Source organism: Anastrepha obliqua, chromosome 6 (genome assembly GCF_027943255.1).
Source record: "Anastrepha obliqua isolate idAnaObli1 chromosome 6, idAnaObli1_1.0, whole genome shotgun sequence".
Classification (NCBI taxonomy): domain Eukaryota; kingdom Metazoa; phylum Arthropoda; class Insecta; order Diptera; family Tephritidae; genus Anastrepha; species Anastrepha obliqua.
Genome location: NC_072897.1, coordinates 33,637,290 through 33,649,166, shown reverse-complemented (window position 1 = coordinate 33,649,166; position 11,877 = coordinate 33,637,290). Strand labels below are relative to the sequence as shown.

At 39.7% G+C, this 11,877-nt stretch overlaps 1 non-coding gene across 1 annotated transcript; it reads right to left on the bottom strand.

Annotated features, from left to right (window-relative positions):
• Positions 1–916: 916 nt before the first annotated feature.
• LOC129251095 (U2 spliceosomal RNA) lies at positions 917–1,114 on the bottom strand. The gene has a single exon (XR_008582912.1). It is a non-coding gene; the product is annotated as a U2 spliceosomal RNA (small nuclear RNA).
• Between the last annotated feature and the right edge of the window lie 10,763 nt (positions 1,115–11,877).

Genomic DNA, 11,877 nt, shown 5'->3' with positions numbered 1-11,877 from the left:
AGATAAAAATGATGAATCTAAGCTCAAATGCTTCAATTGTGCTTCGCGAAACGAAAAAATCAACGTGAAGTTAGATGAAAACTATTCTGCGGTAAGCGCTGAACATTGCCCGCAAATACAATTCATGCAGCAGCGAATCAACTCACGTATTGAGTATGGTTGTTAAACAACTCAGCATCATACAACTTATGGCGAATCGCTGCTGTAAGCACACAATGAGCTAATACAATATATTACTTCACATGATGTAGACATTGCAGCCTTATCTGAACCATACACGGGTACTAGAATTGTTGGCACACTAAGTGGATTCTCAACGTTCCAATTTCCGATGCTAAATGTAACAATTAAGGCATGTATTTTAATAGAAAATAATATTGGTGCTGCACTCGATATTTTACAACAATCAACTCCGACAATCTCTGATACCAGTGCCAGCACAGCTGAAGCTTTCCATGCAACATTTCTTTCCTGAGGTTTAGATAACCTCACCTCAGACAAATGCTCCGCTTTAAAAAAAAAAAAAAAAATACCAGTCTAACGGTTAGACGCGATAGAAGTGAAACCTTCCGTAAAACAAACTGAGAGAGAATAAGACGAAAGCAGCATTAGGAGCGGGATAATTATAGGTTCATTATAATATAATATTGCTATAAAGTTCATATTTTATTTTCTTCATTTTATTATTATTCATCCTCAATGTTTTCAATTTCAACAAATGATACGAGTGGCTTATGATAGATAAAATACGATACAAATGCTTTGGTTTCGATGTTGTCAAAAAAAATACCCAAACGGACCGAAGAAAGAGACTTACAAATTTCTTCCATTTTCGTCTACTTGTATTTATATAAAAATTTATGTCTCTTCCCACCAAAGCTAAATGTATTTGTATATTTCTTCTTGTATTTATTCAATAATTTGGGCCGAAATCCCGGCGGTACTGCAATACCGGGCCAACCCGTGGCAGAGGTGGAGCAAGCCCTTAAAGCACTCCGCCCATTTTCAAAAATCAGTTTAACATTTGTTGTCCTCCGATGGAGGATCTATCAGATGTTAAGCTGATAAGAACAGATACCACACTTTGATCTTAGCCATAAGGCCGAGAAGCGATAACCATACACAACCAACAAACTACCTAGTCAATACATTTTCTAATAAACCTTTTGAGAATTACACGCTCGCAAAAATTATTTAAATCAACATATAATATAACGCTTCGTAACTAAATAACTTTTAGGCCAGCGCAGTCAGCATGGCGCGGTAGCCGAGCGACTAGCAATGTGAGCTTCCGATCCAAAATCCTTGGGTCGAATCACAAGAAAAAATAAAAGTTATTTAGTTCGTCGCTACGTTTATATCAACATGTAATATAACGCTTCGTAGCCAAGAGGGTCGCTTTTTCGTTTCACTTTTTCTCAAATCACTCCCAACGATTCTAAAGAAGTTTTCACTTCAAAAATATTCCAAATTTCTCACAGCTCTCCCACATGGAAGTGGGTTACTTTCCAAAAATTTGGAAAAAGGCTTACATTAAAATTTTAACAAAGTTGAAACTAATGAGCTAAAATCTTACCGCCCCATAGGACTCCTTGGATGCTTTTCATAAGGCAATTGAAACTATTGAGAAGGAGAAGCGGGAAAAAGCGGAAAGGCCATTTGTGTCTTTCTAGACATTATAGGTGCGCTTGATCACGCTAGGTGGCCGGCGTTCTTATATCAGCTAGAACGAATGTAAACTACGTCTAATATTTGAAGGCTTATTACAAATTATCTTACAGATCGCAGCGCTTTACTAAACTACGCCGACACCACTGCAACCAAAGCAACAACTATAGGCTGCATCCAAGGGTCTGTATGTGGTCCAATTTTTAGGAACATTATCATAGATGAGTTTCTTTCTATGTCGCTGCCTGAAGGGTGTGAAATCTAGGCCTTTGCAGATGAGATCCGTTTAATAGTCAGTGCCAAAAATGTAAAAGAACTGCAATTTTACGCTAACGATGATCTTCGCCTAATATACAAGTATAATACGGGAGAGAATATGAAGCTGACTTTTAGCGACACCAAGACATATGCTATGGCATTTAAAAGTAATGCTAAACAAGGTAAACTATGATAGTTTTAAATGGCAATCGACTAATCTTCGTCAAAGAAATTAAGTACTAGGGTGTAGTAATAAACGATCGACTGAGATTCACGAATTATGCAAATAGAAAGTGTCAAATCATCTGGAGTATATGATGAAACATTAAACATTGTGCTTGAACAACGTAATGCACCAAAAAATCAACTACATCCTTCCGAGCGTCAGTTTACACGTTTTGAAAGCATAGTATCACAACATCGAACTGACAATATTATGGATGCAAATGTGACCCACATCTATACCGATGGAAGCAAGTTTGAAACAGGCGCTTGTGGATCAGCTTTTGTTGTTCATTAAAAGGTGATGACTGGACGTCACGTAAATTCATATAACATGAAATATGCACTGTCTACCAGGCTGAAGCTTTAGCAATTAACGCTGCACTAAACTGGGCCAAAAAGAATAGAAAACGGAAGAACCAGTCATATATAGCGACAGTCGCTCATGTTTGGAAGCTATCCAAAATCGGAGCAGTCCTAGTCCCTTAATTGCATCAATTGATCAGCACCTGCATCTTCTTCGCCAGGGGCACGGAAATGACTTTTACTGGGTTAAATTACACATCGGTGTTGAAGGAAACGAGCGCGCAGATGAGCAGGCAAAAAGCAAATCAAGGGGTCGATTTAGAATATATCGTTTAAGCTATGCTATCGGCAAATACGCCTTAAAACATTCGATTCGTGGGAGTACGAGTATGCCGAGGATACCACTGGCTCCATTACAAAGACTTTCTTTCCAAATCTTGAAGGTACTCAACTGTACCGACAACTCTTTGAGATATCATTCGAATTGACATAGCTCTTTACTAGCCATGGTTTCAATAAGGCATACCTAAATCGATTCAAAATCTTTGACGAAGACTGGTGCCCATGTAACCAACTCACCGTGCAAAGTATGCATCATCTTTTGCACAATTGCCTACGCTTTACAGTGCTCGACAGAGACACGACATATTCTGTGCACAATATGATATCCCAGCATTTAATAGCAAATTTAAAAGTATTATAGTTCGACTACAATACTGTGATACTATTTAATGATTCCGTCAAAACAAGTATTGATAATTTAAAAAACTTCAATGCTTCAAACGTTCCAACCTCATGTCTTAATCGTAATAGTAATATGTAATTGTATAGTAGAATGAATATCGAACTGCTTGTATCCAATCGCAGGCATTTTATTTCAGTTCGCTTAGTTAGACTATCAAATATATTGAAAAATATTTGTAACCTATCTGAATGTCATACTGCACATATATATGAAAATATCTACACTAAAACACAATTATAAACTAATTGAAATAATAAACCACTCGAAACGCAATAAGCTCCTAGAGACAAAGGAAAGAAAACCTGGCTTTGATGGCTGCAGAAGAGAGGGCTCCGGGCCAAAGAAATTGACCTAAGAGCCCATGTTAACTAAAGAGTCAGAGGTCTCGTTAACCGCGAAACCCACGTGTCCCGGGATCCATGTGTCCCGGGATCAAGATATTATATCTACCGACATAGTGCAGACTGGATTTACAGGACTGACCTACCCTTCAACTGGTTGGAGGGCTGTCTAAGGCCACGAGCCAGATCTGCCTCTCTATCTGTTTTTCACAACAAAGTTCATCACTTCTTGAATAGCCCCACATAACGGCTTCGACCATAGGCTTTTGATGCCTCCCACTCCTTTGCAAACAAAAAAACATAAGAAAGCAAAAACAAAAAAAAACCAACATTTGCACCGCCAGAAGGCTGTCAGTGCTATGGATGGCTTTGTTTCAACGTGTAACTTCCAAAGGAGTTTATTATCGAAAAACCAGCCTTGGTAGGGTTTATCGATAGTCCATTCGCGCAGCACCAAGTGTCAATCATATCCAGAGTTTCCTGCACTTTTTTAAAGATTTTTATAAGCGAAGGGCCTGTTACCAAACAGGCAACGTCGTCTGCATATTCTTGTGCAACCTTTGCGTATTTATTTAACCAATTTAATTAACAAACAAGACGCTTACAGACTATTACACAGGTAGATACCAACAAAGACCTTCGGACAAGAGCCTCATAAGTAACTTCTTAAAAGTAAACTTAGAGTAAGACAAATCAAAGGCTAAGGAAGAAGAACAAGCATTAAATTGAGCTAGTGTCCTTCTAAAATGCTCCATTCATTCAATAAACAGTTTGAACAATTCATTACAGCGGAAAAAGCGTGAGAGAACATTAAAATTAATTTTATTTAGCAGATACGGGCAATCTATTGAGCCCGCATAAATACAGGGTGGCTGATGACAGCCGCTACCAAAAAAAAATTGAATAACTTTTTTTCTTTTTAAGTTATCTGTTCCATTTTTGTTTTAATTTGCAGATTGATCTTTGAAATTTATAGTATTAAAATGGATAACTGGGACACGCAAACAAGAATTTGGATAGTCCGCCGCTATCACGCACTGGAGTCCGTAGTTTTGGTACAGAGAGAGTACAGGCGGATGTTTGGCGGCGATCCCCCGAGCAGATGGACCATAATGAGACTGGTGAATAATTTTGCTGAGCAAGGAACAGTCGCAAGACGGCCTTATCATCGAAACCCACCAGTTCGGACGGAGGAAACGATCGCTGCTGTAGCTGCAGCTATACAAAGCAATCCAAGGGTTTCAACAAGAAGCTTATCTGCTCAACTTGGTGTCAGCCGACAGTCTTTGCAAACAATAATGCACAAAGATTTAGACTTATTTCCCTACAAAATTCAAATGGTTAACAAACTGAATGCAGCAGACTTGCCGATTCGCTTGGAATTTTGCCAGAAGATCCTGCAAATGGTGGAAGAAGACCAAAACATGTTAAACTGCCTTTTCATGTCTGATGAGGCCCATTTCGATTTAAACGGCAATGTGAACAAACAAAATTGTCGAATATGGAGTACTTCTAACCCACAGATACTCCACGAGACGGAATTGCATCCTCTTCGCGTGACAGTGTGGTGTGCGGTTTCTTCACGCTGTATTGTCGGGCCTTATTTTTTTGAAGAAAATGGTCACACCGTTACGGTTACTGGAGACCGTTATTTGAAAATGCTGAAAGAATTTTTCTATCCAGAACTACGCCGAAAGAGAATTCCTTTCAACTCTGTGTGGTTTCAACAAGATGGGGCAACGTCTCACATAGCCCAGACTGTTATGACAGAGTTGCGACGAAAATTTCCCAATAAACTGATTTCAAGAAACTCCGAATTTCGTTGGCCCCCCAGGTCGCCTGACCTTACTGCACCTGACTTTTTCTTGTGGGGTTTATGTAAACAAGAAGTTTTTAAAACAAAGCCAACAAATTTGGATGAACTACAATAAAACAATCCATTCGGGCAACAATTGCGGCTATTCCTGTCGCAACTCTCAAAGCAGCAATGAACAACTTTTTACTAAGATGCCGCACTTGTGTCAACGAGCATGGGGGGGCATTTAAATTCAATTATTTTTAAAACTAGTTAAGCTACATTTAATAAAATTTAATGACCTTCAACTTGAAAAAAAATAAATAAATGAATTCCATACACTAAAAAAAAGTTATTTGAGTTTCTTAATGTAGCAAAATTCATCAGCCACCCTGTATCAAAGACAAAACACATCGACAACAGAACACGCCTAGACTCTAAGGACTTTAGATTTATTAATAAGCAACGAGAGTGATAGGGCGGAATGGGATCAACGAATTTCATCGAGAGCACAAACTCTCTGAGCAGACTCTAATCTATTAATATAGACTGCATGAAACGGTCTCCAAACGCATACTGCATATTCCAGCCTGGACCGAACTAAAGACGAGTACAACACTTTGAGGGTATAGTGATCAGAAAACGAAGAGCTATTTAGACCAATAAAGGTCAATATTGCGAACGACTTAGAAAGAATAAAGTGTATGTTGGTGATGAAGGTGAGCTTGGAGTCAAAATAAACACCCAGATCTTTTAATTCACTCATTAATTTAGGCAGGTTTGAGATGTAGTAAACTGTTGGAACAATATTAAAAACTTTCGCAAACGAAATATAGTGACATTTATTAATGTTATTCAACTCACACTGGAGAATGGATGAAACATTTGGGCATTTAATTTCATAACAGATTTTTGGATCATCATAGAAGAAAATTATACAATGAAAAACAGGAGGAAATATCGTGAATGAAGAGAATAAATAGTAGTGGACCTAGGGCACTACCTTGGGGGCACCAGACGAAGCAACAAAAGAATAAGACGATACATTATCAAGTCGAACGACACAGTGCATATTATTAAGATAGGAAATTAACCACTTAAGAAATTGAGAGTGAAAGCCGAAACTGTCAAGTTCAGCTCTTAATATTGGGTGGTATCTCACCTATCGAAAGCCTTAGAAAAATCTGTATAGATTGCATCCATTTGGAAACCTCTTTGAAAAGTATCCTAAATTCGTTAACGTAGATCTGCCACGAACAAACCCATGTTGATTCGGATTTAACAAATGTTTAACAGAAAAGTATTGTATATCTTGTCTTTGACTATATACTCAAATAATTTAGAAACTGTAGATAGCCCAGAAAACGGCCTATAACTTTCAATATTATTTTTATTGCTCCTTTTATGAATAGGCGTAATAAAAGTTAATTTCTAGTTAGAAATGAAAACTCCAGCAGAAACTGACATGTTGAAAATATGCTTCAAAGGCGTAACCCAAGCAGGACAACCTTTAATTAGAATAACCGATAGACCATCAACATCGGTATTAGTGGATGGAATGAGCTGATTTATGCTAACAATGACGTCCTCGTCAGTCAAATTTCATTTCCCAAAGTTGATGGAAGTATCTATATTAAACAGTATATCTTCATGAGCAAACTCAAAATCCGTATTGCCTGAAATAAAATCCGAAGAAAAAAAAATTAGCAAAGAGATGAAATGAAATTAGCTGAGACCTCTTTAATTTGATAGGGTGAGATCAATCCCCTCCTGCCTTCTTAGGGTGGGCCATGTACAATTTGCTTTTTGAATCGGCTATAAAAACATAAACTAATCAATATTTTTTCAAACTTTTTTTTTTATTCTAAAGATTGAACATTGTCATTTGTGAATGAAAATAATATCGTTCAAATGACTGCCATGACTGGCTTTACAGTAGGCCATTCGTTCAACCAGATTTTTAAGCACATTTTCGATTATTTGGGCTCCAATTTCATGAATGGCAACTTCGATTTCGTGTTTTAACGCATCAATTGTCTCTGGATGGCTCGCATAGCATTTGTCCTAAACGGCTCCCCACAAAAAATAGTCCAACGGGCTTAAATCACAGCTCCGAGGCGGCCAATTGATGTCGGAATTCAAAAACGGTAGCCAAAAGTTCGACAGTAACTTTGGCAGTGTGACAAGTTGCACCATCCTGTTGAAACCAAATGTCGTCCATGTCATCCGCTTCAATTTTTGGAAACAAAAACTCGTTGAGCATGTCACGGTAACGCTCGCCATTTACTGTAACCGCGGAAGAAGAAGAAGACTCACCACTTTGGAAATAGGTTTTAAATATTTCCCAATTTTGTTCAAACGTATAGCGTCCCATTTCGTAAATGTCAAATCTTTGAGTAAATTATGAATACATTTGACATGTCATTTGTGTTACCATTCTCACAAAAATAGGTGGTTCAAAAAGCAAACGCTATATGGCCCACTCGTAGCAGTTGTAAACCTAGACTGTGTGTCCGTATTGTGTATGTTGAGGCAAGAGGAATCGATAAACTCGAACCGCGTTCATTACACTTGCTGCTGCCCCAGATTGTATGGTGGGCATTAGTATCGCAACAGAGAACAAGGCCCAGATTGCGCCGCTCACAGAATCTCATGAGACTGGTGGCCTTCCCAGGTGGTGGCGCTTCTAGAGCATCGTAAGAAAAATAGCAGCTGCAAACACAAACCTCAACCATCCGCGTTGAAACCTCTACTGCCCGTCATTTTAGTCAGTGTCCTTATACATGTTTGAAAGATCCATTATTATAAAAGGTGTTCCGTCAGGATTGCTAAAATTCGGCCATACCTGACAACGCGTCCGCCTTTGAACACGGTTCCCACTGTTTCATATTATCAGCCCAAAAAAGCATACGTCAATCTAATCCCCACGCAACTCCCCAACCTCTCAATATCTTAACGGTCGTGACTTTTTAAGGTCCTAAAATCTTCGGTCGCAATTTCATTTCCACCCCAAATTGCGTTCGTTTTATTGCCACTACGTCATTTATATTATATTGGTTTCCTTTTCTAATTTTCTACTTGTACTTTCTATATATTAGCTTATGTTATTACACGGACTTTGTCTCTATTTTCCTTTAAACTCTGTATTATTTCACTATTTAATATTTCCTTCAGTCTGAGATCCTCCTTAATGTATATTAGCTTTTGCAATTTCACGCACTTTGTCTCTCCTCTCATTTAAACTATGTATTAATTCACTATCTAATATTTCCTTCTTAATGCGCATCTCGCACCCCTTCAGCAACTTAAAAGGAACCACTGTAGTGCTACAACTAAGTGTATAACTCACAAACTACTGCACTTGTCCCACGTATTTATACCAGTGTGCAGCGTTCTCTTCCGATAGTTTTGCTAACATTGGCATCACAATCCGGTGCATTTGCTCTACTTGGCAGTTTTTTCTGGGGACACCAGTAGTAATCAGTAAATGCTCAATACCATTAGTCTCACTGTACTTTTCGAATCCATATGAAACACCGCTCCTGTGACCGTAATTATCCTATGCGGATTACCGAGCATGTCTCACCAAGGATACAGCCACAGACGCAGTTATGGACAGACTTACGAGACAAGCGCACATACTGATTCCTTTGGGATCATACAATTTAAACACTGGTGCCTACACAACAGCTTCTTTCAGCTGTTGCAATAAAATATCGGGTTGGCAACTAAGTAATTGCGGATTTCACTACTAGATGGCTTCAGTGAATTTTTAGGTTTGCAGACGTAGTACAAATTTAAAACATGTTGATAGTTGGCAATTCAGCTGTCAATCAGTAAAATAAGTTTTTTGATCGGTTGCGTAGTTTTCGTTTGGCGTACGTTGAAAAACGGAAAATCAAAAGGAACATTTTCATCATATTTTGCTTTTTTATTTCCGCAAAGGGAAAACCGCATCGCAGGCTCATAAGAAGTTATGCGCTGTTTATGGTGAAGAAGCCTTTAAAAAAACGGCAGTATCAAAATTGGCTTGCAAATTTCGTTGTGGTGATTTTTCACTCAAAGATGAAAATCGCTCTTAGAACAACGTGGCTACGTTCAAAAACTCGATACATGGGCTCCTCACAAAGAAACGCATTTAACACAACGCATTAACAGTTACGATTTGCTAAAGAAACGTAATGGAAATGTTCCAAGGCCACACACATCTTTGGTCACTCGGTACAAATATTTGGAGCTTCGTTGGGATGTTTTACCACATCCGCCATATAGTTCCTTGAATAGTAAAAATTTCAATAATGATGATTATGTTAAATCGTACCTGATTCAGGTTTTTGCTAATAAAAACCAGACGTTTTATGAACGAGCAAATCCATACTAAGATTGTTTCATCACTTTGCACCCACTCGGATTATTGGCACCACTGCTGATCCCATCTAAAACTATACTGTAAGAATTGTAGCTTTTAAAGTTCTATTGAGATGAGTCAAACACGTGCGATCTCCCAATTCACGGTTTTTGCAGGGCACCGAAGCCGCTGCTGGAAATAATGTTGTTCACCTGCTTACATCGAAGTCACAACTGGCTCTAGTTAAAAAACAATTACTTCCGAAACTCGAGCTTTGCGGAGCACATCTTCTTGCTCAATTATGCAGTCAAGAAAGGAACAGTTGGTACGACGCCGAATGTCATGCTGCCACAGAAAGAAAGGATGCCGCCTATAGAGCCACGCTGCGATCGGGCGCAACGCGAGCCATGTGGGATCGCTACAGAGTGCTAAAAAAGGATGAGAGATGTATTATCCGAAAGAAGAAACGAGAGGCCGAAATACGTGACCGAAAATTCTACCAGAAAGTTCGGCGGCTTCCAGAAGGTTTTAAGACCGGGGCGTTTTCCTGTGAGAACAAAGACGGCGATCTGGTGACTTGCATCTAGAGCAGTCTTAAATTATGGAGTGAACACTTATCGAACCTGTTAAACAGTGATAGCTGTGCATGTCACCGAGAATGTAAAGATCCCGATACCCCAATCGTTGACGACGGAACTTTCGTTCAGCTGCCCGACCATGACGAGATGAGAATAGCTATAACTCGGCTAAAGAGCAACAAAGCCTTGGTGAATTACCCTCTATGCAAAATATGGTTGGATGAAAGCATGCCCACTGATTGGAATTTGAGTTTGCTCTGCCCAATACATAAGAAGGGCGATCCTGCAATCTGAGCCAAATACCGCAGAATTAGTCTTCTAAATATCGCCTACACGGTTCTAGCGAGCGTATTGTGTGAAAGGCTGAGGCCCACCGTCAACCAACTGATTGGACCTTATCAGCGTTGCTTTAGACCAGGAAAATCTACCATAGACCAAATATTCACAATACGCCAAATCTTGGAAATAACCCAAGAATGGAGAATCGGCACACACCAAATTTTCGTCGATTTCAAAGCTGCATTCGACAGTACAAAAAGGAGTTTTCTGTATGCCGCGATATCTGAATTTGGTATCCCCGCAAAACTAATACGTCTATGCAAGATGATGGTGCTCAATACGAGCAGTGTCGTTAAAATTGGGAAGGACCTCTCTTCATACATGATGACTCGCTGTCGTGTGACTTCTGTGACCTGATGTTGCCGATGATCGGACGAGCCGCAGAACTTTATTGCTCAGGCTCAATATTTTATAAGAGCGTAAAATTGTTGGCGTATGCCGATGATATTGATATCATCGGTCTTAAGACAACGACAGCCAACAAGTTTTTTCGCTTTTTTGTGTGGATGATTTCATAATCGACATCGAGTATGCCCCATTTAACGGGCCATTTCGCCACGCCTTCACTTAGAAACGATGGCTCTGAAAATAAGTTCGAAGTTTTTAAGTCTGCGACAGTGCAACCACGCGATACCAAGGCTACGGGGTTTTGTTGAGTGTGTACGAATCTCCACTGGCCTTTCGCCGTTAACTCCTATATGTCGGAGACTCTGTTGCCGACAATAGTACTGTTGTTGCAACCATCTAGTTGGCCGAGTTTAACAAAGCGCGCCGTTTCTTTCTCGTGCTAACCGGCGCCAATTGGACACACCAAGTGAAGCCAAGTCCTTCTCCACCTGATCTTTCCAACGCGGAAGAGGCCTTCCTCTTCCTCTACTACCACCAGCTGATACCGCATAGAATACTTTCAGAGCCGGAGCCTTTGTATCCATTCGGACGACATGATCCAGCCAACGTAGCCGCTAGATCTTTATTCGCTGCGCTATGTCTATTTCGTCGTAAGGCTCATACAGCTCATCGCTCCATCGTCTGCGATATTCGCCGTTGCCAATGTGCAAAGGTCCAAAAATCTTACGCAGCATCTTTCTCTCAAACACTCCAAACGTCGCTTCATCGGATGTTGTCATCGTCCACGCTTCTGTGCCATACGTTAGGACGGGCATGAGAAGAGTCTTGTAGAGTGTTAGCTTTGTTCGTCGAGAGAGGACTTTACTACTCAATTGCCTACTTAGTCCAAAGTAGCATGGAGGATCGTTCCATATGTAGAAGTCCACGCA